This window comes from Protomyctophum parallelum (assembly GCF_964188405.1).
Source record: "Protomyctophum parallelum genome assembly, chromosome: 20".
NCBI classification, from domain to species: Eukaryota; Metazoa; Chordata; class Actinopteri; order Myctophiformes; family Myctophidae; genus Protomyctophum; species Protomyctophum parallelum.
The window spans coordinates 24793392-24820771 of NC_139718.1; the positions used below are offsets into that span (position 1 = coordinate 24793392).

Here is a 27380-nt window from a genome sequence, read left to right on the forward strand (position 1 = left end):
TGTGGGTCCCTGGCTGGCTGTGTCTGTCCGAGCACTAAAATAGTGTTTGTTTGGTTTTCACAAAATCACAACCAAGTGTCACTGTTGTGCAGCCACACACACACACACACACACACACACACACACACACACACACACACACACACACACACACACACACACACACACACACACACACTGTATGTATGATGATTTGGGGTGGTACAGTACAGTAGAAGGACCCCCACACGGTAACTCTGTAATTTCTGGACCGTTTCGGACGCAGGGCGGCTCGCCGGAACCGGGCCAGCACCCTGGCCGCGTTCCTGTGGGTCTGGAACTTCCGGGGACCCCCACACGGAGTTGCACCACTCATTTCACATGGGTGTGATATTCTCTCTAAATATATACCGGTAGGTGAAAATATAATAAAACAAGAATGACTGCCAGAGAACACCACTTTCAGGGAACAAACATTGACACATGGGGAGTGACATATAGTTAATTGGGAACGGGATTCGGGCATTAGGAGCCTAGGTTCTGGGACCGCTAGGCCGGCCTGGGCCGGTGACAATACTCTTGACCACTGCTACACAGGCCTCCCACCACTTGGACGCTCTGATCTGATATGTTGCTGCCGGCCTACAAGCAAAGGCTGAAAAGGAAGCCAGCCGTAGAGAAGGAGGACCCTGTCGGAGGATACAGAATCTATGCTACAATCCTGTTCTAAGTTACGGTATAATTCTGAGAATCAAGTGACACCCTCCCTGATGCATTGTCTGTACAGATAACGGATAGGTGACGTTTCACCCTCCTCAGGCTATAGTGGGAGAACTGGAAGGAGAACTGCAAAGGAGGAGAGAGCGGGAGTGATGGACAGATCATATACATGTGTTTGAGTCCATTTGTGAGATGTAGACTAATGAGTCAGAGAAAGATTAAGTATAGACAGAGAGAGAGAGAGAGAGAGAGAGACAGTGGAGTTTGGTGTCCCAAGTACCCACAGGCTGGCTGAATCAGGGGAATGTGGGCCATTCTACCCGACGCCTTGGGGCTTATATATAGGCTTACACCTCAGGCACAGCTCTCTGGGTGCCCTTCTCCTCCTATGAATGTTACACACACTACACTCACCTATAGCGCCACACACACACACACACACACACACACACACACACACACACACACACACACACACACACACACAGTGCCCTTTCACTCTGCTCATAAATCATGCAGCACAAGCGTGGACTCAAAGCCCACTGTATCCATCTTGGTCTGTCACCAAAATTGGCCTCTCTGTCATGAAGGAAATTATGCCAACGGCCCCTATTTAGAAACATGGAATACAGGCCATTCTCCCTACGGACAAGTAATTGAGGCGAAAGGTTGCCCTTAATTTTTAAAACGTTTTGATGTTTTAACATCTATCTCTGTACCTGCTGTTTTGTTTCTGAGATTAATTGTACAGTTTGTTTCTTTTGATTCGTATTGATATGTTGACTAGATTTGACTGAGGGGCTGCCATTGGATTTTTTTATTTATCTTTTCGTCTTTTCATGTCATATGAAAGCAGGTAATGTCAAATTGACATTGGTTGTTCAGTTTGACCCATCCGTTTTGGAGATATGGCTTATAGAGAAATGTCTCGCAGAATGTCTTACGTGTTTTTTGTGTCTTTTTCCTTCCCTCCCAGGCTGTTTTGAGCTGGAGCTGCTGTTGGCATCGTTTCCCTGTCCTGCCATTGCATTAAGGTGAGGCTACAGCGTTTGTACTGTTTTAAAAGTGAGATTTAAGAACATAAGACTCACATTTTCTCTATAGCTCTCTGTATATATATATATCTCTCTGTGACAATATCATTTTGATATATATTTTTTATTAATTTTAATTCCGGAGTATTCATCTCAAACACTGTTACATGTCGTAGAGAAGAGGGGAGAGGAGATGGAACAATAGCATTATTTACCTGATGCTATGAGGTATTTACCTGATGCTATGAGGTATCAGTGATGATTCAATCCATCATTATAATTAGCAGCTTGACTTCTCACCAGTCTTTGTGAGAAGCTGATAGTTGGATGCTGATTGAAGGAGAGCAGAGACGTAGACAGGATGGGAGCCAGTTTCTTTCAGAGTTTTACTAACTCCCAACATCAAAGGCCAGAACACTCTTGCTGTCACCGACACTGATGCTGCTGTGTGTGTGTGACGTGTGTGCGTGTGCCCGCGAGTGAAAGACTACTTCTTGAAATGCACCGAAAACTATTATACAACCATGCAAAAAAGTGTCAACGTTATTTCCTTGGGCGGTACTTCTGCCAAAGCCGATACTTCCGTTTAGACAATCAACCGGGTACGTCTTGCCCAGTGTTCTTATTTGGGCTTTTTTCCTAATGTTTAATAAACCAGTGGTTCGCAAACAAAATAATATGGAATTGTCCAATGTCGACGCCCCACCTGAAAACTTTTTTTGACAGGGACCAGATTTGTGTTGTTAATGTTCCAAAATATTTCACATTTTGTAAAAAAAAAAAATTGCAGATCTACAACAAGCTCTCAGCGGGTCACAATGCGACACGCTATGAGCTTGTAGATAGCCTTTTTATATAAATGATAAATGGGGCATTTATATAGAGCCTTTATCCAAGGCGCTTTACAGAGATTGTGCATTACATTCACCCATTCACACACACATTCACACCAATGCCGGAGGAAACCATGCATTTTGGGCTTGTTTTCATGAACCTGATTGCCCATTTCTCTCTCACAATCTGGCAACACTGCTGGGAACAGAAAACATGGTCGTCCTGTGTGCATAGGCCATTTAAATTGACAAATTGCATAGGGCTTTTAACATAGTTTGAACTCATTTTAACCCGTGTTTATCTCGGCAGGGTTTACTGGGCACACATGACCTTTTCGAGCAATGCTCTTTCATTTGTACTTTGCATTATTGTGTCAGTCATGCATGTTCCACTTGGTTGGTTTACTAGATAAACTTGTGTCTGTTGAGTGCAAGGACGTGCACAGAGTGTTAGAGAGGCAGGGGCTGAAACTCCATAAGAGGGCACATTTGGACGAAAATAGTAGATCTGACATTTTCTCGGGGCGAGACCCCACACTCTTTATCTGCTGGAGATGTGGGCGTACAACATGGATTTCTAAACAAATTATATCAACGCGAAATGCTGCGTTCAGGAGTTCAGGAGAGTTCTGACAAAAATGCAATTCTCCTGAACGCTGCATTCGGGTATGGCATGGAAAGGTAAGAGGCACACCCTGTAGTAACTCTTGCATTCATGGTCTGGAGAGGGCAGCTTTTTCACAAACCGGCAGGGGCTCAAGCCCCCTTTGATGTCTATGTGTGCACGTGCCTGCTTGAGTGGTCTTTGGCACAGCCTTACTGTAGGTGTGAGTGTACAGTATATGTACTGCATGTGTGCATGTCTGTGTTTGCACTTGTGTGTGAACGTGTTTGTATTGCTGAGCGAATGACTGACTGTGTACAGTGCATGTGCTGGTACAGTAAACTTGCTTTGTATTTGCTTATTAGGCTACACGGCTTGGTTGAGTGCTTGAATCCGATTGGTCAATCACTGAATTCATCAATTGGGTGTGTTATTTGATAATAAATAATGCTTATAACCAACCACTGTCTAATCAAAGGCTCAGAGCACGTCTGCTCATATCAATATGCACTGCTTCATTTTGTGCTGTATCCAACATAACAGCTATGTACCATATACCATAGGCATATATTATTTACAACTATTGAATATTTTTATGCCAGAAATAGACAATGCAATAACAGAAACATTTATTTGATCAACAGTTGTTTTCCAAGGTGACCGTGGGGCCATATTTGGAGTCTATAGTATGCATCTGTCAGAACAGGCCAGCTCCAAGAAACAAGCTATACATGCTTAGATGATTTCTATTTTATAGGCTAAGGATAAATGCACGCAACTGTAAAGACGAAATGAAAGTGGGTAGGAGTCTCCACTTCCGCTTTATCGCTTACTCATAATAGAGCTTCCGTTGCTCCAGACTGTATGATGGAAGGATTGGAAAACTGCGAGAGGCAACAGTCTGGCAACGCGAGACTGGCAAGGAACACAGTACGCCTCGACAAGGGCCTGACAGGGCCCCGCCCCCTGGGGCATGTGCAAATCGTCTGTTTTTGGCCGTCCACCTTTCATGTTGGCAATTTATCAACAAACAAACAAACAACAAAACAGTGGTTTTCATCCTTTTTCATATCAAGGCCCATTCAGTTTTTTCTGTATTTGAGCCACTCTCAGACCCAAAGCTTAGAATATTTTGTCATCGTAGACATCTAGTAAATTAACCCTTTCAGCCTATACATTTCGGCCGTTTGAAAATAGCCCATCGACTTTTACTTGAAACAGAGTATTTCTATATTGCAGTATTGATACTTTTACTCAAATACGAAATGAGTACTTTTTTCACCACTGCTGATATGCATAATGGTACTGTACATACACACACACACACACACACACACACACACACACACACACACACACACACACACACACACACACACACGTATATTATATATATATATATATAATTATATATATATATATGAACACCTGATTGTTCATACAAATACATACACAAAATCACGCAAATCTAATCTTGTCCAAGCATCTCTAGAGTGTGCGGTCCCTTCCTCTTTTAAGGGAAGTTTTCTTTGTCTTCTTGTGTGTGTATATATATATATTGTGGCAGGTCTGTGACCAATGAGCAGGCGGAACAGGGGATTGCAGCAGTTTCAAACGGTAGCTTTAGTAGCAAATCATACAGCAGGCAGGAGAAACCCCACATAGGTTCCGGACAAATTATATTCCATACAGTATTTGTTTCACAGGCGTCTTCCACAGCCTGGAGAAGGATGAGAACAGAAGATTAGATTTCAACTCAGGTTTGTAAAGTCTCTGATAGCTCGCTCCTCCCTGGAGGGCTTTGGTTTTTAATAAACGATAAGAGGTGACGGCGATGCCTTGCTTCGTGACGTCATCGGTCTTTATCTTTAACTGTAGCGGGTCTTCTCCCATTTCCTGGACCGTTCCTAAAAGCCTGTGGTGAGAGGAGAGTGACAGTTAAGACATGCAGGGTTATACACATGAAGGGGTGTTTGGTGGAAGTGTGTGTGTCTTCTTACCCCCCGACGGTTTGCTGTGCGTGCCTCCGTGAGCGTGTGTGTGAACCAGCCGCTGTCAGACGCAGACTGAATCTTCCTTTTTATATGACGGGTGTGGCCGCTTGCTGATTTGGGTGTGGTCGTTCCATCATCTCAATCTGGCGGAGGAGGAGATTTGGCACGTATACATTCCCTACTACGCGGCCGAGGGCGGGCCTAACGGTCCGTGGCGTCTTCTGTATGACAGCGTGTCTGCCTGTCTGGTTGCCCTGGCAACGCACTTACCATCGCGGGGTGTCGCTAGCGAGACCCCACAATATATATATACACTGTATACGTGTTTGCTTGCACGCATCAAGTGTGTGTAGGTGGTGAGCCAGAGGTGTGAGACATGGAGACTTGGCACAGATAAAGTGGATGACTGTGTGTCTGCCTGGCAGGAGCCTAGTAACACTGGCTGGAAAATGTGGAATCATTACGTTCACTGCCTGCTCAGGTTATATGGAAACAAATACAGCCATGCTCTATACACAGGCACGCACAGGCACGCACAGGCACGCACGCACAGACACACAGGCACGCACGCACGCACGCACGCACGCACGCACACACACGCACGCACACAAAGAAACACACATACACACACACACACACACACACACACACACACGCACACACACACACACACACACACATTTATGCACATTTTGTAGTGCTAGAAGATGCCTTTTACATGGAAGCACAATTGCTGTACATACTGTATACAGTACTGTACATACTGTATCAGTACTGTACAAGTGTACATGTGCCAACCAAATGATGGTTGTTTCAGCCTGCTCATGTTATATGGAAACATACAGTGTGTATATATATATCACTGTATATGTATACTGTACACTTGCATGCACTTCAGATTTGATAAACGAGCAAATGACACATCCCAGCAGCATACTGCATACCATCATACCAAACACATGAGTGTGTGTGTGTGTGTGTGTGTGTGTGTGTGTGTGTGTGTGTGTGTGTGTGTGTGTGTGTGTGTGTGTGTGTGTGTGTGTGTGTGTGTGTGTGTGTGTGTGTGTGTGTGTGATCCTAAAATAGCAGATCTATATTGGCTATTTACGCCTTTTAGGGTTAGAAATGGCAAAAGTAAAATGTTGATGTCCTCACAAGTATAGTATTACAAACGTGTCTGTGCATGTGTGTCTGTGCGATTGTGTGCAAGTTCCAAGCAAAACTCCAGATAAGGCAGGGCCAACGAGGCTTTAGTGTTCCCTCCTCTGACTCCGCCTTCGGGTACTCAGCCAGCACCACCATCTACTACTGACTCACAGTCACAAGATGACGACATCCAAAAGATATTACCTCTGATTTTATATAAAGCCGCTGAGTCAGTGAGACTCAACTCATCTAACTGTTCTATTCTGAAAGATGGAGTGCCGTGATTTCTTTCTAATGATTATACTATAGGATTCTTTTCAAAATGATTGTACAGAAAGTGTTAAAATGATGATTTTATGTGGCCGCAGTACCCACCAGTTCATTAAGTATGCCTGGTTTTCACCTTAGCACCACCCACCTGAACTTAAGCCTCGCCCACAGCTGTTGTTGTATGTTAATGGGGAGGGGTTAGGGTTATGATGTCACTAAAGTGGTGTATTTCGACTGGACCTTTTGACTCAAAGGCTTTCAGTAAAACATATACAGTAAAGTGTTGTGTTGGGTTATGGTTAGGTTCTATAGTGACTGTTCTATTGTATTATTTGCCTTTACCAACTAAGTTATTGGCATTGCTGATGATTATTTATGAAAGAATAATATCAAATGATGAAAGCGCAAGTAGCCATCTCCACAATATTGTCAAAATGTAATTTTGTTTATCGCCCAAGGCCCAACTCATTTTGTTGATATTGCCCAAATCATCATCAGCAGTGCTGACTATTCACAAAATAAAATCAGACATGTCTGAAGTGAGTGGTGCGACAGCGCCCCCTGTTGGTACCCTAAACATGCATACGGACATGGGGACGGACAGGCATTGCTGGTTATAGGAGTGGTTACACTGAAACTGCAACACGGTGGTTCCAATCAAACTGCAACAGTGTTGCAGTTTGGGAGTGCTCGTTGGATATCACTCAACTGCCCTGCGTACCACCTGTTTTGAATTTGCACATTGTACGGTTTTACTAAATTACTCCTCAACTTTAGCAACTCCTTCCGCAAAGGGGTTATCGACGGGTGAGACAGTGACTTACTCGAGCATATTTGAAACACATTTATTAAACTTAACACATTATTTTCAGGCAGTTTCAACTAGTGGCTAGGTAATCGACAGCTCCACAACACCCATCAACAACAATGTCCATCGTCCTTCTGACTCGCAGCCAGTCCTCGCATGCGCATAAGAGCCTATCTTGCGCGTGATCATTACTGCCGACAGATGTCACTCTTACACCACTCAATACAAAATAAAATAGAAAGCATAGCAAGAAAATGTTTATATTAAAATGGGATAAAACCACACACCTCCCACCTGGGCTATTGGGCACCGACCAAATAGGCCATAATAAACACACAAACAAGCGATTCTTTCACTGCTCCAAATCCTGCTTTGTAAACATAATAGACAAATCGTAAATATTTAAAACATGGAAAACTTCAAAATCCGTTGTGGTAGAAAAATAATCCAACATTTAAAAAAAATGGAAAACTTCAAAGTCCGCTGGTGGTAGAAAATAATCCAACAGCTTTTCAAACAGTAGCTAACTGAGTCCGGCACCACCTCCCTGCTCCTCAACTGGAATCAGCACCACCAGCCTCCGCACGTCCCTGTGGAGGATGGTGGAAGAACAAGGAGCCCCTTCCTTCTTCACACGGGACCAGCTGATGGGAGGACTGTGACAGGTTCGCACTTTGACGTCCCGAACGACACCTTTGTCGTCAGGGAAAGCCTCCACGACCCGACCCAGTCTGAAACGACCCCGGAGGGCGTTTTGGTCCGCCAACCAGACCAGGTCTCCAGCTGTGATATTCCTGGCAGGAAAGTGCCACTTTTGACGGACGAACAGGTGAGGACCCGCTAGCTGGCTCCAACGCCTCCAGAATTTGTCGACCTCCACCTGGACTGCTCGTAGACGGCTGAATGGATAAGCAGGGAATTCAAATCCCTGGGTGTCACCTCCGGGCCCCGCCCGCCCCAACAGCAACATGTTGGGTGTCACAACGTCCACAGTCTCATCTCGAACTTGTGCTCTGGCACCGATCGGCCTCTCGTTCGCGAGATTGGCAGCCAGATAAAGGAGGGTCTGGAACTCTAGAGTGGTCAACTCACCACCCTCACCAACGCTGCTCAACGCTCTCTTCAACACACGGACAGCCGCCTCCGCTGCCCCATTTCGGTGTGGCGAGTCCGCTGGGCTAAACTCCCAAGTCCAGTCGGTCCCAGCCACAGCCGCTCTCCTCTGTATCTCCTCTTTGTTGAGACCCGCCAGGAAGCTGTAGAGCTCTTCAAGTGCTGGTTTGGCCCCCACAAAATTTGTGCCCTGGTCAGACCAGAGCCTCTTCGGATGGCCTCTCAAGGCGGTGAATCGCTGGTACGTTTTGAGAAAGCTGTCAGTCGACAGGTCTTCAACCAAGTCTGCATGAACCGCTCTTGAGGCCATACAACTAAAGACCACTCCCCAGATCTTCCTCTTCGCTCGCCCTTTCACCACGCTCCTGACGGTGTACGGGCCAAACAGGTCCAGTGTTGTATACTCAAAAGGAGCCGCTGGACTGGTGCGTACAGGGGGGAGGTTGCCCATCACTTGCGTGCTTAACTTGGCTCTTCTTTTCCGGCAATGTACGCACGCGTCGACCACCTTGCGGGCGACTCTAGGGCCTTGCACTACCCAAGCCCTTTTTCTCATCCGAAGGAGGGTTCCGGCAACGCCTTCGTGGTTGGCACGGTGAGCTTCTTCGGCGAGAAGAATGCTGATACGATGTTTGTGGGGAAGCAAAGGAACCCCACATCTCTCCTCATCCACGGACTGGACTCGGCCGTGGCACAGCAAGAGTCCTGTTGCATTGTCTTTGTGCACAACGAGCCGGTTAAGAGTCGTCGTGGGGAAGTCCACACCGGCCTGGGCAGCGAGGCATAGGTCCTGGAACGCTACTTTGCGCTCCTCGACTGTGAGCGCCGCCTCCCACCGTTCCCGCTTGCCGGTTCGATGTTTCACACTCAACCATGAGTGCACATATCTGCGGACCTGTCCCACAGCACCACAGAGCTTGGTCAAGGTACTGCTCCTTGATAGATCCAACTGATCCACAAGAGCTGAACCCCACAGTCTCTTCATACTGCAGACGTCCGATGCCGTTGAGGAAGACCTTGTAGTTGCACCTGGCAAGGACGTCATGATTCTGACCAGGGAAGACCCTGCAGTTGCACCGTCTTCGACCCCGCCACCGACACCGCTAGGACCGCCTGGCGCAGACAACTCCTTCGTCTGGGACCTGGTTACGGCTGCGGAGAAAGCTTTCCTCTGTAGCTTACTCACAATCTCCCTGGCACCGGAGGCCACCTCTGCTGCGGACTTCATGGGCCATTCCTTCACCGGTCTGGTCAAGAACTCAGGACCTCTCTGCCACAGGGAGTCACCGTCAAGCTGTTCAGGTGAACACCCTCTTGTGACCAGATCGGCCACGTTGTACTGACCTGGAATCCACCACCAATCCGTCATGGGTCCTGCTTTCTGTATCTCTCCAATACGGTTCGCAAAGAAGGTTCGAAAGCCATAGCTCTCCCTCTGGATTGCGCCCAATACCGTCTGGCTGTCGACGAAGTGGTACCACCTTTTCACCTTCAGCCGCCCATGTTTCAGCAGGTAGCTCTTCAGTCGTGTGGCGAAGACCGCGCCACAGATCTCTGCTTTAACTGCGTCGCCCTTCTGATCGAGGGGTGTCAACTTGGCCTTCGACTCCACCAGCCGGGCCACAACTCCGCCAGAAGTCTCCCAGAGCAGGTAGAGGACAGCTCCATAGGAGTCACAGCTCCCGTCAGAAAACGTAATCCCCCAGGGCTCACCCACCCAGCCACGGGGAGTAATGCACCTGGGGAAAGTGATGGTACTCAGCCGAGCATAGTCTTTGAAGAGCTCGACTGCCTTCCCACGTAGTTCACCAGACAGCGGCTTGTCCCATGTATCCTTGGATAATGTTCCGGCCTCCTGAAAGGCTCTCCGGACCAGGATGACACCCTTTTGTTTCAGGGGCGTCGCCAGACCAAGGGGGTCATAAAGTCCTGCTACCTGGCTTAGCAATGCACGGCGGGTGAGGGGATCTGGTGTGTTGTCCTCCACGTCCTCTAAGCTGAGGTTGAGTTCAGTGCGTATCTTCTTCTTCCTCGTGGAGAAGTTGACCGACACCATGAGGAAGAGTTCGTCTTCCTCCACGTGGTATCCAACTCCCAGGGCCTTGTTGTCCTCGTCACGAAGCTGGTTGGGCAACAAAATAGTCTCTGGTTTAGCTGGACCAGCGCCTTGCCTCCCACCTTGGCCAGACCGGACCCAGGGCTTGAGGAAAAACCCGCCGGTTGCCAGTATGGTCTCCACCCCCACCAGGATCTCGTCCAGCCTCTGGGGGTCATTGTGTGAATACAAAAAATCATCCACATACGCACTGTCTACGATGACGTTTCTCTCCTCCACCTTGTCTGCGAATTGTGGCAGGTGGGCGGTTTCACGCATTGCGACCTGGGCAATGCAGCCGGCTGGCCGATCGCCCATATTCACCCTCACCACGGCGTAGTCCTCAATGTCATCAGCCGGGGAGTCCCTCCACAAGAAACGGTGAACGTGCACCTCCTGGTCCTCCAGCCACACAGAGTTGTACATTTTGGCCACGTCTCCAATCGCCGCGTGTTCACCCTCCCGGAACCGAAGCAGGACCGCCCTGATGGGGTTCAAGACGTCTGGGCCCTTCAGCAAAATGCCATTCAGGCTCACACCCTTATATTCCTGGCTGCTGTCCCAGACAAGTCTCACCGGGGTAGTAACAGAGTGGGGGTTGGGGGCGGTGAGATGGTTCACCCACCACACAGCTCCGTTCCAACTGTCCATCACATCCCTGGACAGCTTGATGGCAGCCCCCCTCGCGACCATGTCGTGCACCTGTCTTGCGTAGGCTTCCTTCCACACCGGGTCCTTCTCCAGGCGTCTCTCCGACCTCAGGAACGCTGCCTCAACAGCTTTGCGGTTATTGGGCAGGGTAGCAGGGTCCTCCTTCCAGGGGTACTTTGCGTCCCAGTGGGGTTTGTCACTGTGCTTGTCGCTGACCTTAAAGGTCAGTCCTCCCCTGATGATTTCCAACTCTCTCTCATCAGCAAGTGACATTTCCTTCCCACCGGGGGCGCACTTCCCGCAACGGCATCCACCACATACTGGGTCGCAGGCGGCACCAATGCTGTCCCACTGAAGCCATTTAACAACCTCAGCATTGCACGCAGCCGTGGTTCCGACCTCCACGCCGCTCTTCACCTCCGGGCAAACGTGGAGAACATCAACTCGTCTGGCTTCCGCCCTCATGGAGCATGCAAAATGGGTCGATGACTGACGCACTGTCACTTCAATGCCTTCAAACAGTTCTGGGTGTACGCCACTGACGGTTTTCCCGAGTGGGCCGTCCCACAAAACCAGGTCGCCGCACCTCATCATCCGCTGTGGTGCAAGGCGCCCTTCCCGTGTGCTGATGAGTAGCTCAACTTTGTCTGGGCGGATCAGCTCCCCCGGTTTGATACCGGGAAAGTACTTCTCCAGGCGGCCAGAGTCAACTGTGTGGTCCATTCTGGCTATCTGGTCCAGACCATAACAGGTCATCTCGTGAAGTCGCCAAGTCCCCTTCTTCGTTGCTACTTTTAAGCTCAAGGAGTACCTCAATGTCCTGACCTTGGCCTCCATTCCACCCACACCACGTATAACTAGCATGATTGGTTCACCAGTCAGTCCAAGTCTCTCTGCGGCTTGGTGTGTGATATAGTTAGTATCCGAGGCCAGGTCAATCAGTGCTCCTATCCAGTCTCCTCGCTTTGTTGTGACGTCCACCAGCATCATGAGGACTGGGTGCTCCTTCGGTCCGCTTTTGTCCACTAGACCCTCCACGGCACAAACAGTCGACGATACTTTGTTGGTGCAGGCCTTACGAACAGCGTCCAGTTGCTCCGGGGTCAGACCTAGGTTGGAAAACAATGTTTCCTGCTCCTCAGACGGACCACGAGGTTCTCGTCTCCTCTCTCCCTTGGTCTCCTCTCTGGCAGTGTCTCTTTTGACTGGTGCTTTAAGGCATAGGAAGAAATGGTGGTCTGCTGGGGCATCGCCCTTCTTGCACTCATCCTTGCGACACAGAAAGTTCTTAATGCACAGTCCCTCACTCCCATGGACATCCAAGCATTTCAGGCAAGCATTCAACTTCTTTGCCTCGGCCCTCCGTGCAGTCGGACTGGCCTTCCTAAAAGTCTTGCAGCGGTATAAACGGCCAGTATGACCTACTTCACCACACATGCCACAAGAACCCTGTGGGTGGTCGCCTCTTGCCTCGCTCGCCGTAGCCCTTGTGGATGAACGCTTCTCCTGCATTCTCCAGCCTGGTCTTTCTTTTGGCTTCTCGCGTGGTTGTGGGTCACCCGCCCTGGCGGAGGTTGACCGTTTGGACTGTAATTGCTCCATCTGCACCAGAACAGTCTTCTGGTCTCTCAGGAACCGCCACAACTTGTCGAACCGGTTCCGCGGGTCGACATTATTTGCCGTATCGCACCGGTACAAAAGCCACCTCTCCTTCATACTGTCCGGCAGCTTACTTTCCAGCGACCGGATCACCAACTGATTCTTGATAGCGTCCTCACAACCCAAGTCCATAAGGTCCAATAGCGCCCTCTCCACCGCTTGGATCAGATGCAAAGCCTCTCTTGGTTGGTTGTTGCGCGCAGCCGGTAACTCCTGTAACTCCATTACAATGTCGTCCGCTATTTGCGACATGTCTCCGTAACAGTCCTCCAAAATCCGGAAAACCTCGTTCGCATCACGGCAGTGTGACAGCCGGAGTTCACTTTTCACCTCATCATTAATGCTGTCCAGCAGGTGAAATAGCCTACACTCCGGGGAGCCTGTAGGTTCTGCTAGTCCCTGGAGGGTCCCCCAGTTCGCCTTCCAGCGCCAGTAGCTCCTCCTGTCCCCAGAGAATTTCGGTAGGCGTAGTGGTGCGAGCGCTATCCTAGGTCCGATTGACCCCAGGGAGTTGGCAGACACACTCGAAATGTTCATCGGTGCAGCATTTGCCTGCCGCACGCTGCCGCCATCCGCCGGCAAAGCAAACGATCTTTGCTGCCGCGGTGTGCTGAAAGCGTCTGGTTCAAACCGTTGTGGTGGTGGTGGGCGCTGCGGTGGTGCCTGGTGAGACATCAACGGGGCACTCACGCTTTGCGCAGGGAGGTTCACATTACTATCCTGTGCGCCACCACTGTCAGCACCAGTCTGGTTAGTGGCCAGGCCCGTGCCTCCATTTTGTGGGTGTGCCGCTGTCAAACCACCGTCCCCGCCGCTGTCAGTGGGTCCACTGGTTACATCAGCGGTGGCCGTTACTCCACCGCCCGCGCCAGCTTTAATGTCCCCCCCGACTGCACCACTGTGCATGTGGTCAGCCCATGCACCCATAGTTTTCTTTTTTTTCTCTTTGTTTTCATTTAGGCAGGTCCGGATTTCTTCCACTCGTCCCTCGGGGACACATCGGGACCATGCTTGCACAAAGTCCTCCAGCGCTTCAACTCTGCTCTCCAACACAGAGCACGCTGCTTTATATTGTTCATGGGACAATTCTTGCCCCAGGAGCGCGTCGGCCTGATCAAAAACAAACTTAAGATTGTCTTTCAGACCGTTCAACTGGTCCACTGCACAACGGGTCCACAATGTCTTTTTAAGTCCAAGCTCTGTGGCAATAAACTTTGTGCGGCACTCTTCCAGCTTTGTCATGATTTCAGCCACATCTGCTGTATATGCACTTGCATCCTTTTCCTCCAAGGCACCAACATAATCAAAACTAGAATTACATAGTCTTTCATAATCTTCCTTGATAGCATTCAGTTCAGCCATTAAATCATACTCAGTCAGGTGGTCAATGTTAAAAGCAATGGAATTAGCCCTCCTAGTGAAAGCCCCTTGTAAGGCAGCACGTTTCTTCTTATATTCATCCATATCCCCCATAGTCAAATCTCGCGATACTCCCGTTTGACGGTGTTATGACCCACTTCCGGTTTACCGAAGTAAGATGGCGGCCGCTCCACTTCCGGTCCCGCGGGAGCTAGCGTAGCAATGTTATTGTTAGCTGAACAGCTCGGTAGCAACTAGCAAAGTCAAAGCGCAGCAAACGGCTTATCCTATGCCGTTGCAATAAACAGATCCAACACAAGACACTCAACCCCACAATGAATGCTGATGCAATGTTGACGTTGGCTTGTTTGATCCTGAAGCGACGTCGAACGGCCGGGATGCTCCTCCTGGCTCCGATGCGACGTTAGCTTTGTTGTTGTCAGACACCGTCCGGTCCTCGCTTCTCCGTCGCGGGACTGGCTCGTTGTCGATTACTGTACGGTTTTACTAAATTACTCCTCAACTTTAGCAACTCCTTCCGCAAAGGGGTTATCGACGGGTGAGACAGTGACTTACTCGAGCATATTTGAAACACATTTATTAAACTTAACACATTATTTTCAGGCAGTTTCAACTAGTGGCTAGGTAATCGACAGCTCCACAACACCCATCAACAACAATGTCCATCGTCCTTCTGACTCGCAGCCAGTCCTCGCATGCGCATAAGAGCCTATCTTGCGCGTGATCATTACTGCCGACAGATGTCACTCTTACACCACTCAATACAAAATAAAATAGAAAGCATAGCAAGAAAATGTTTATATTAAAATGGGATAAAACCACACACACATAATGCAGGAGGCAGCAGGACATTGCTTTACTGAAAATGAGTGCTTCCAAACTCTGATGGCAAGATGGCCGCGGCATGCAAATGGTCAATAGGGCTAGACCATGGAGTATAAAGACGGATAGAGACTGAACCGGCGCGAAGCTCTGCCCCCCCCTGCTATTCATGTCAGTGGAAGTTGCTCAGTGGCGTTTTGAAGCACCCGGAAGAACCCTCTACTTCCGCATTTAACCACCAAAGTGAACCCAGGGGTCCTTGAGAGAGTTCCAGGGGGTCCCCAGCTAAATGATAGTTAGGAAGGAGAGTTAAATTAACATTGATTTTACAATATTAATTGGGGCCGGGTCCCAGGGATAGAAATGGAGAGTCCGTAGCCTAATGCATGTCAACTGGGGGTCCTTGAAATTAAATGGGTTGAGAATTACTGCTAGAGCCGTAAAAATGGGGGTTCTTGGGCTAATGAAGTGTCAATTTGGAGGTCCTTGATGTGAAAAAGTTTGGGAACCACTAATTTACAGTACCTATCCTCCTATGATGAAGCTACAGCTGAATTCCTATACCCAACAACTCGTCCACTCGCTCACTCACACTCAGTCACTCCGGCATGGCGGTGAAATTGGTGACCTGCTGAAATATGTGACAATCGTGTAGACATCACATAACGTCAGTGTCCGAACGTAAATCAATGCGGTTTGTTTGTTAGCGAGTTAGCGGTATTTAGGCCACGTATTTAAAGACCTCCATGTAAGTTATGTGAAGTCTACAAGATGCCAAGATGGTCACATATTTCGGCAGGTCACCAATTTCACTGTAACACTGCCATGCTGGAGTGACTGAGTGTGAGTGAGCGAGGCGAGGCCCTGATTTTGGGGTATTGGAATTTGGCTGCTAACTAGGCTACCTATAGCCACACAATTGACCATTGAACCACCAAACTCCCACTATAACTTCGACAGGCAGCCTCTGTAGACATTTTTAAAGCAAGCAGCTTTCTGCTTCTACGGGCCGACGGCGTGGAACAAACTCCCACTATACCTTCGGCAGGCAGCCTCTGTAGACATTTTTTCTTTTTTTATATATTTTTTATCCCACGATTTTGTAACTCATTTTTCACCCCTGTGTCAATCATCTAATGTGATCCTGGGCTCTACACACCCTCCACCACCCTAGTCCCCATATATAATAATAATAATAATAATAATAATAAAACTTTATTTGTATAGCACCTTTCATGACATGAAATGCAGCTCAAAGTGCTTTACAGAACAATGGAGAATAAAAGAAAAGCAAGGCAACGACATTAAAAAACAAGCAGTAATGCAGTACAGTGAGGACATGAAAAATAAAAAATACAAGATCAATTAAAGGCAATGTTGTAGAAGTGGGTCTTGAGCTGAGCTTTAAAAATGTCTACAGAGGCTGCCTGACGAAGGTACAGTGGGAGCTTGTTCCATGCCGACGGCCCGTAGAAGCAAAAAGCTGCTTCCCCGTATTTTTTAGTTGCCATTTTTTTTGGGCAAAGCGAGCAGGCCGGCGGTGGAAGACCTTAGGGGGCGGTTTGGGACATATTTAGGCAGGCAGTCATGTAGGTAGGAAGGTGCGAGACCATTGAGAGCTTTATAGACAAGTACAAGTGGGGACAAGGGGAGAGCAACGGACTTGAACTCACGCTTCCTTCATGCCTGAGTGTCCAAGTTGCTCCTTTACACCTGACAGGGGGGAGTTTCCCTGGTTGGACGTAGCGCGTGGAAGGAACACGTTATTCCAACCAGTTCCTTTCCCCTCCATCAGGCGCCCCGGCTGGCCAGGGGGAGGCAGTTTAGTGACCAGGATTACTGCATGTTTTTTGTGAGGGTACCTACCCTAGGGGACACGGGGAGAACATGCAAGACATTCTTTAAAGCATAGCAATCTTTGTTGTTATTCATGTCCTCACTGTATTGCATCACTGCTATTATTTTAATGTTGTTTCATGCTTTTCTTTTCTTTTCTTTTTTTTCTCCATTGCTCCGTAAAGCACTTTGAGCTGCATTTCGTGTGAAAGGTGCTATACAAATAAAGTTGAATTATTATTAAATGAACACTCCAGATTTGAACGTGCAGCCACAGTAACATGCAGAATCTGGAACGCCCCCCCCCCCCCTCCCTCGCTGTGATCAAAAAGTTATTGTGTGTGTGTGTGTGTGTGTGTGTGTGTGTGTGTGTGTGTCATGTATAATGTGGTCGTTTTCTTTGTACTCTTGCCACGCTGGCCAGCTACCAGAGCCCTTGTTATGCTCCTCTGCCCCCAGGTGACAGCAGCAGCTGTGTGTGTGAGAATGTACTGTATAGCTCCAGGATAATCTGACATGAGATCATGTCCTTTTATTCTTTGTATAGTCTTTGGTCGCATCTTGTCAAGCTCCACTCTGCATCCGCACGCTGTGCCTTGTGAGCGCTTCTGAGTATCGATCTGTCTTATTCGCAATCATTCTATCAACTACTATTTTGATTTATTGAGAAACTATAAAAAAGATACATGCAGCACATTATGAGATTTACTATTATCGCTACTGTTTTATATAGCTACTTATTTAATAGTTAAATTAATTAGTTTGATTAACTGTTGTTGCCTTACTTGTGAGTACGGGTGTGTGTGCTGCGGTGTACCGTGTGTGAGTGCGTTATGCGCACACTTTTGTGATGACAGCAGAGATGTGTGTACCCCCCTCCCCCCACGTCTCTAGTAAGTCCTGGGTTGACACTATTGAAGTGTAATAAGCCTTACGCCAGTCAACCCCAGGCCGTAAATCTGTGCAGCCGGCTGCCATATTACAAACAGATGTGGGCTTACGTAGATCATACTATATACCCTGGCCTGCAGCTATGTTTGGAAAGTGACAAAACTCTCTCCCTCTCTCACTCTTTGATTTGGCTTCCTGTGCCATAGACTATTTGATCTGTGTGATGACGATGACTCATGATGTAGTTCATGTGTGTTTTACTTGTGCGTGTGTGTGTGTGCATGCGTGCTTCTTTTTTGACACAGTTTATATATACCCATGAGAGAAAAGCGTTTTGATATTAATCCAATTAGATGTGGCTTTACAGAGGTGAGGAATTCTCTCTCTCTCTTCCCCCTCTCTTCTTTTACGTGTCTCACCTGTCCAGATGTGGGCTGTAATCTAGCATGCCTCCGCCCACAGATATTACCCAATCACAGTGCAGCTCTAAGCTGTGCTGGGAATTTATGTGAGAACTGTGTGTGTGTGTGTGTGTGTGTGTGTGTGTGTGTGTGTGTGTGTGTGTGTGTGTGTGTGTGTGTGTGTGTGTGTGTGTGTGTGTGTGTGTGTGTGTGTGTGTGTGTGTGTGTGTGTGTGTGTGTGTGTGTGTGTGTGTGTGTGTGTGTGTGTGTGTGTGTGTGTGTGTGTGTGTGCGCGCGTGCGCACAAGTGTATACACCTCTCTGCCCACATGTCTGCAAGCGTGCTTCTGTGTGTGTGCTTCTGTGTGTGTGTGTGTGATCATGTTCCCATGCATTGACTGTGGCGTGCGCGGCGACTGGTTCTCATTAGTGGAGTCTAGACCTAAAGCATGAGGCTTTAGCTGCAGGGCCGCAGCCTGCTGGCCCGCTAAGCCCTCGCCGCCTCACCACACGGGCCCGTATGTGGTCGCTAACTTGCTGCGCGCTCTGCTCACTCGTTTAATGGCAGCACTGGACTCTGATGCCTCAAACAGAAACGTGTCTCAGGCCAAAACAACTCGACACAATTTATTACGCAGGGAGTGCAGCAGAGGAGAGAAATGGAGACTTGAGGTTTTTGGTGGCACCAATGTTAAATTAATCTCTCAAGACTATGCTGCGTTACAGAGGTAATTACTTTTCAAGCTACTGCATCAGATGAGAGGGGAGTGTGGTGGATGGATAATAATAATATCTCTCAGATTTATGTAGTGCTTTTCTAGGTACTCAAAGTCTCTTTATGTGGGGAGGGCGAAAAGCCTTAGAGTAAGTTATTCTTTTTATAGGGTGAAAGGAGAAGGACGATTGTCGTGAGCTCTCCTCACGACAATCGTCCTTCTCCTTACATACAAGTTAAAGACGCATTGGTGACTATTTTGGAATTAAAGACATTAATTTTCTTTTCTTTTTTTCTGGGGTTTGGAAGCCTTTTGAGCTGCAATGAAAACAGGCAAAACAGTAACATCTGCTGGTAGATCCCATTGACATATATAGGATTTGCAGGCTGTGACATCACAAACAGCAGGAAGCAACTTGTTTGAGCCAGAAAACCCCAGACCACAGAAAATCTACTGAATGTTAAAAGTTCAGGTTGTTTGGGTTCAATTGAGCTCAGAAAAAAATAAGAAAATAATACAAAAAATATGTCACAATCCCTTTAATGAGGAGAATAAGAATGATGGGGATTGAGATCCATAGGTAAAGGGAAGGGGGTGATAGGGGCGGTAGAGTAATGTGAGATGTGATTGTAAATGTTACCTGTGTTGTTGTACGAGCATTGGCTCCCCATACTGTAAGTTGGGGTGTAATGGGCTCTATGCATACACACCATTTTGGAAAGAACTAGGGACACTTCCCTACTTCCTTCACAGGTGTTTCCGGTGATACTAATGAAGGCTCTATTGCAGTGATTCTCAACCTTTTTTTCACCAAGTACCACCTCACAAAATATTTGGCTCGCCGGGTACAACCATTATGACTTAAGTTAAAATACAGTATAGCGTACACCTAACCTATCCCATCCTATTCACACAGGAGGCAAATTCATTCAAATTAATATATCCACAGTTGTATCAGCCAAGAAACAAAATTATGACAATAAAACTGGCACTTTAACTCTTACAGTTCTCACACGACAGACAGAGATGCACACACACACACACACACACACACACACACACACACACACACACACACACACACACACACACACACACACCAGAGAGAGAGACAGTCAGAGACCCCCACACCCGTCACACACACACACACACGCTATCTTAATAATAATAATAATAATGTCCCGAAGGATATTTGTATTCACAATCTGTTCAACACCCACATCAAAAACAACACAGAGCACATTACACCAAGACAATACAAAACAAGCCCAAATTGATTAAATCAATTAATTACCAGCTGCATTATTATTATCTGTGGGTCTGCTGCTGACGTTATGCCACTTTTTAGCTGCGCTCTGCTGTTATGCTCAAATTAGTGACCCTAAAGAATTCTGAGGCAACATGGCTGGAGACGAGGCAGATAATCAGAACTGCTCGACTAGCCATGCCGTGCAGACGATGGGATGTTATGGGTTGTTGCCAGTGGTGGCAACTGTCGTGACAGAAATAAGCTAAGCAGCCTCCAAAAACCAAACCAGGCAAGCAACTGTGAATGAATCCACGTTAGGCTGGAAATATGCAGGCTTGGCAACCAGTAGCAGAAAATGATCTCCAGTGTGTACTACCACTACCCGGTCGGAACTATGGCAAGCTAATATTGACCAGCTTGTAGCTGGTAAAAAACATGAGGTCCCCACTGTGTCCCCATTAGCTTATTTCCATTTGAACGGCGAACACAACACCAGCCTGTGTGTCATTTCACTGGCGCTCCTGAATGCAGCAATAGTGTTGTACTGTAGGTCCGTCCGAGACATCCACCACGACTACGTGCTACTCCCCCCACCCCACCTCCTCCTCCTATGGACGCCACCAGCTCACTGCACCGTATGTTTTGTCGGCGCCGACTCACAGCGTATTTAAATACATATAGGAACGCGACTACGTGCTACTCCACCCCCCCGCTCCACCCCCACCTTTACAAATTTCGGGAACATTCTGTGTACCACCAGAGGGGTCGCTAAGAACCGGCAAAGGTACGTGTACCATAGGTTGAGAATCACTGCTCTATTGCATTCTGGTCAAACAGAGTCAGGGTGCTGCTATTATGCACGTTGGCTCACTGGAAATGCTCAAATGGTCTCAGTGTCCTTGAGTGGGTTCCAAAAGGTCTGTAACTCTGAGAGTGTACAAATGGAACCCTATTGGGGTCCCCCATAACTGTTTTTCTTTCAGTGTGTTAGTCACATGTCTAATTACTTCAGGGTGGAGTGGTGTTGTCCCGTCTTGTATACGGTGTGTTACCATTTCCCCACGGGTATCAGTAAAGTGTGTACTGTACTACCTACATGCCTACTTGGCAGAAAGGGAGAGTGAAGATGAGTATAGAGCAGTGGTTTTCAACCGTTTTCATATCACAGTCCATTATTTATTCGACAGTTGGCGTTGGGTAAGATATTGTCCACAACTCCATGCTGTATTGATGTTGGTACCATAGGAGAGATAACAGGCAAACGTTCAAATCAAAATAACAAGTATTTTACATTCTCTAATTTGTGTAGACTTCTTGTAAATTAAGTAGCACAGATCTTGAGAGCGTAAAATGAAAAATCGGTCTCAAGAGTCATCTAGTAAGGGTCCATTTGTTTACCAACTCTCCCATCATTTAGCTTGCGACCACATGGAACCCTCTCAAGGACCACTGGTTGAAAACCACTGGTATAGAGGATCAAGGAGAGGAGGAGAGGGAGAGTGTTTAGGAGATGAAGGTACTGACTGATGACGATAAAGACCAAAGCCAAGGTTGACCTGTCTTCAAGGATAAGTGTGTGTGCATGGCACGCACGCACGCAGACACACGAACACACGCGCACACTCACAGACGGGATGGAGACAGTCGACAGACATTGGATGGCGAGTAATGGCTGAAGTTACATGAACACCACTCTGAGAATAGAGTCCAAACACTGGGCAGAGAAATAGCTTTCTCACACAGGGTGTGTGTGTAACTGGACAAATAAGGCACATTTTATGAGCATGGTTATGAGGCTTGCTTGCAGACCAAGCCGTAATATATTCCATAAGTAATTTAACATGTAATGGAGCTTCACACACTGTTTCTTCTCGCTGTAGTTATTTTTACGCTTGCCCATTTTCACTTCAGTTGAGTGCGACTGACTGTTTTAGTTTACTGGTGACAACTGGGTGGGAAGCAGAGAGGAGATGGGGAGGGTGACGGAAGACCATGCAGTGTTATGTTCTTTGTATGTCCGCTAGGGCTGGGCAATTAACCTAAAATATAATATGGAAACCCATATTTAGAACTAGGCCTACTAACTGACTTATACATGAATCCCTTATAATTTGACAAACTTGAATAGATGTTTTGAAAAATAATTGAGTTATTGGATTATTCTGATTTCTCATTGTACGTCGTTGTACAATTATGGTGTACAATAATAGCTTAAGACTTGAACTTGCCCTCTCTAAGTAAAATTTATAAATGAACACTTTTTTACTGTGCACTTTCTATAACCGTGATCCATGATTGGATTAGCTGTAGTAAAATAGTGAAGGAGCTTGGTGAATATCAGAACAAAAGACTGTCATCAAACATGTAATTTCCTGTCCTGGTCACGCAGACGACAGCAACACTAATGTGTTTTAATTAGTGATCGCCTTGGGGCTTGATTATATCTGCTCTTTTGGGTGGTTGTCTACTTGAATTCAGCCCTCCCTGACAATGATGCTTTTTTACGGATGGACAAATACAGTTATAAATACAGTATAAATACAGTAGCCTACCATTTATTCTGGGTGTGTTTCTAGGCGGTGCTGCATGGACTGCATTGTCTCAGACGCGACATACTAAATCCAACACGGGTTGTGCTTCTAACCACGACCACGGTTAAGGTTAGGGTTAGGCTGTGGCTGTCAATCACAGCGACTGGCCAATCACAGCGCGTCCTTGCACAACCCGTGTAGGCTTTGTATGACGCGTCTCAGACTCTCATGCACAGTTAACGTCATGCTAGCATACAGAAACACACAGAGAAGTAATATGAATACTACGGTAAGCTGCGTTTTACCACGCCATCCATGAAAACAGTCCACTGGAAGGAAATGAAATCATCATGTTGACCCCAACACATTTTAAACATGTGATTAAAACAAAGAATACATTTTAATCAAATAGAATCCATAATAGATGGATATGTTGGAATGAATTTACGAGCTACTCAGAGCTATATTAGTCAGTTTATGTTATGACACGCAGATGGAAAATGAAAGGTTTTGTCCTACAAATTTCTGTAATTTTTTTTTAAATGTATATATATCGTGATTAATATCCAGCTTGTTATCATTCATTTTGTGAGTGTTTAAAAAATGAAAATGCTTAGAATTAGAATGATCACAACAAAATAACATGTAGCCCTCCAACGAGGAATTTCAAAAGTAAAATGGAATTCATCCGTTCCTCGTGGCACAAAATGGCTGGTGGTTGTGGCGAAACGACTGGAGTTAGGCGTCAGTCACCTTAGACCCCTACATTGTGCGTGTGTGTGCGTGTGCGTGTGTGTGTGTGTGTGTGTGTGGAAGCCAGCTGAGGAGGGGTGAGTCAGTGGCGTTCGGAACACGATGACTCTCCTCACTCAGTCGCCGTGACGATAGGCTGTGGCGACAGGGCTTTGCGGTTAGAAATCCTAATCTGCTCCTCATATGACCCTCTGACAGACAGGGACAGCAGCCACACACACGCACACAAACACACACACACATACACACCCCCCTCAGACTAGTTAGACCTGGCCCTGGCTCTCCAGTCTAAACATGCTCTTATAAGGATTTCTGTTCAAATCGAAGTGTACACATTGTAAACACAGTCCTATATAGGCCAGTATATGAAGCGGCCTGTTGCTGTGCCTTTATGAGGCCAATGTGCAAAAGGGAAAAAAGGCTCTTTCTTGGCCTACCGGGAGTGTGCGTCGGAAGGTTTTACGCAGATCGATCGGCCCAGCGGTGCCAGCGATGGTCTGCTCACAGACACACAGGAACGGGGACACAAGATGACAGACAGACAGACAGAAAACATGGTCTCCGGCGTTCTGCCGTCCAGCCTGGCGGAGACGATAGTAAAATCACAACATCCCGACGACCTTTAGCTGCACGTTCATCTCTCTATCTCCCCATTTCCTGTCAGCTTACTTTGTCTCTATCAACTAAAGGCAGAAAAGACCAAAGATATCTTTAAAATAAATAAATAATAGCCAGTTACATAAGAGGTGCCAAAAAAGAGAAAAAATATCATAGCGTGGGCAAGAGCTGCAAACGCCAAATGAGACGAGTCTGGGGCAAAGGCACGGTACAGTGAGTGCCAGCACTATAATTCAGCTGTAGTGTAGTTGGCCTACACTCAAAGCTGTGCACAATCAATTTATTGCTGCAAGCTTTCAGCCTATTGACCTCCTTCAGGCAGCCTCCCTTCATGTTTTCATTGCTATACCTTTGTGTGTGTGTGTGTGTGTGTCCATCTACGTACACAAACGGAACACTTCCGAAAGTATGACATCATACCAAAACATTAGCTATTTTAATTAACAGCAATGGATAGACCAGGTCACAACATCCTTCAGGCATAGCAGGGACACTGTGTGTGTGTGTGTGTGTGTGTGTGTGTGTGTGTGTGTGTGTGTGTGTGTGTGTGTGTGTGTGTGTGTGTGTGTGTTTTAAAGCAGATGCCATCTCTCATCATGTTGATCTGGTGTGTGGCCTACAGTGTTATTGTCTATTTACAGCTTGTTTATGTGACCTCTGCAATGGAACAGAAGAGGCTGGCTGTGTGTGGTTGTGCGCGCAAGCACCTTATTTTGGCTATTTGTATTCCTCCATATCAGGGGTTCTCAACGTTTTTAGCTGGGGACCCCAGGAAATGCTTTGGCAATGTCTCGCGACTTTTGGTGACCCCCCCAAGGGGTCGCAACTGGTGGAGGGATCTCGCTGCCACACATGAGAATCAGGAAGTAAAAATCTGCTATGTAACTTGTCCTGTGATTGTCATTTAATCCATCCAAAACATACTTTTTAAACATACATACATACACATTAAACATACTGTTTAGAGAAATCAAGCTCGTTTTGGGTTCTGGTTCGAAGAATCTGCATCCCCATCAACAGCATAAAACCAGCAGATTATTATTATTATTATTATTTTACCGCACCCGAACCGGAGTGTTATGACCGCATACAGGACACAAAGAATCACCGTAATCAATTGATATTAAAATAAGCGTCAAAAGGCAATTTAGGTGATAAATAAGTTAATAATCGTTCATTATCTGAAATCAAAGTTACAAAGAAATAATTGTGATGGTCATGCTTAAAGTGGCATTATATGTTGCTTGTGTGGTACAAGTTGGAAGAGGGGATGGAACGGGGTTAGCAACGTATTACTTAAGTAAATGCCTTGATGTCATATTCGATTATAGGCCTATTGGCTATCATTGTCTCCACCAGCCGAAGGCATGGGGAGAGTATGTTTTGCACTCCGTCCGTCCGTCCGTGTGTCCGTGTGTCCGTCCGTCCGTCCGTGACCAGCTAATCTCAGCCACCGTTAACCCGGTCGATGCCAAATTTTGCACACACACTCCCTGGATGCCAACCATGAACCTCTGCCCCAAACTTTCCAGAACGGCCTGTTATAGCGCCACCAGGAGGCCGCTTTGTGCAAAACAAGTTTTTTCACAGTACACCTACAGATTTTGTCCAAACATCACGCAAATTAGTACACAGTCTCTCTAGAGCCATTCAACGAAACGGGTCTTTCAGATTTCTCAGACTCCATCCTGATTGGTTAAGATTGGCTTCCAAACTTCACAGGAGTGCTCAGTTTCAAACAAAATGCTGCAAATCATGAACACATCGCGTGATTTCCCTGAAATTGTGCACGCACATTCCCACTAGGCCGAGGACGAAATGCCACATGAACAATTTCAACTCAGCCTCAAGGTGGCGCTATAACTGGCCCAAAAGTGTTTTTACCTCTAACTGCACGGATCTGTGGATAACCTGGTGGAGACCTGTGCCCAGAAGGGCACTTTTTCTAGTTTTGTTATTAAACCCCTCAGGCGTCTCACATTTAAAATGCTAATTTTTATATGGGTGGTATGGCAGACTACTGTACTGCCTAGGCAGTACCTAGGCCCTAGGGGATATTAGTCATTTTTTTAACATTAGGGGACTAACTAGGACATTTGAACACTGCCGCAATATGGGGCAAGGTTTACATTTGTGGGACGCCTGAAAAGTCTTGGAAACGCAAAGGGGGGCATCTGGTTACCCAATTACTAGTGGACCCTGATGAAGGCCTCTGGCCGAAACGCCTTGGTCAACGTTGTTTTTTGAGGGGCGCTAGCCCCTCCTATACACAGGTTTAATGTTTGTCTTTAGTTCAATGTTTGTTTTGTAAAAGCCATTGACAAGGCATGGAAAATTTACGTCATAATGTGACTCATTACGTCATATTGTCTCTTTATTGTTATTTGTTAATGGCGTTTAATGTTTGTTTGCACCGTTTGTTTTACATCACCTAATCAACATGAGTTAGTCTTTAATATATTAGCGCCCATCACTTCACACTGGTGTGATTCTTTTAACCATTTCTTGCTTCATGGAAACTAAACCCTTTCCAAGGAACAGTTTTCTTCTTTTATCTAATCGTGATTTTGATTTGAAGTCATATCGTCCAGCCGTAATACCCAATATGTAGTACTACATTGTACGTGTATGTATGTTTGCGTGTCCACACCCTGGACATTGTGTTGGTGAACACGCGTGTGTGTGTGTGTGTGTGGGGGGGGGGGTTACCAGGAAGCTTCAAGGATAAGAACAGATGTGCGTCATCCTTTTCCTCTTCAGAAACACTTAAAAACATCCTTCTCTCAGCCCCAACACGGTCCCTAAGGGGAAGTTGTGTGTGACTGTGTGTGTATGTGTGTACTATTCTTGTGAGAGTCAAATACGCCCACAAGTGCAGTAGAATTGTCCTCAAATTTGAATTTGAAGACAATTTTCCTGGTCCTCAGAGAAATGGTTTGGATTCTCGACAACCTGTAGAAGTCCCTGCCGTGTTTCTGTGTGCGTTTAGTCCTGTTGTCTCCTCCTGGGCTGTTATTTTGCCCCTATTGAGCTGCTTTCCACAGAGATGTACAGATGCTGTCGCCTCACAGCTACTGTAGAAGGTCCCGGGTTCGATTCCCGCCGGGTGGCGCTGTGGGCGTGTTCTCTCCTCTGCGTCATCAGTGCGAAAGAGCCTTTGGGGCGGTTGGAATAATGTGTCCCTTCCACGCTCTACGTCCAGCACATTCCAGCACATTGTATCAGTCGTGTTCTCCCAGGGGTCTGGCAGCCGTCCAAGGTCTGTCATGACACCCCCT

At 47.0% G+C, this 27380-nt stretch overlaps 1 protein-coding gene across 3 annotated transcripts in view; it reads left to right on the top strand.

Moving 5' to 3' along the window:
* ppp2r3a (protein phosphatase 2, regulatory subunit B'', alpha) overlaps positions 1-27380 on the top strand; it is a 137973-nt gene that overhangs the window by 48649 nt on the left and 61944 nt on the right. For 2 of the 3 annotated variants that reach the window (XM_083792355.1, XM_083792354.1), the window contains exon 2: positions 1676-1733. The gene's annotated coding sequence lies outside the window, so the exon portion shown is untranslated. The remainder of the gene's footprint in view (positions 1-1675; positions 1734-27380) is intronic. The other variant, XM_083792356.1, reaches the window with a different exon arrangement.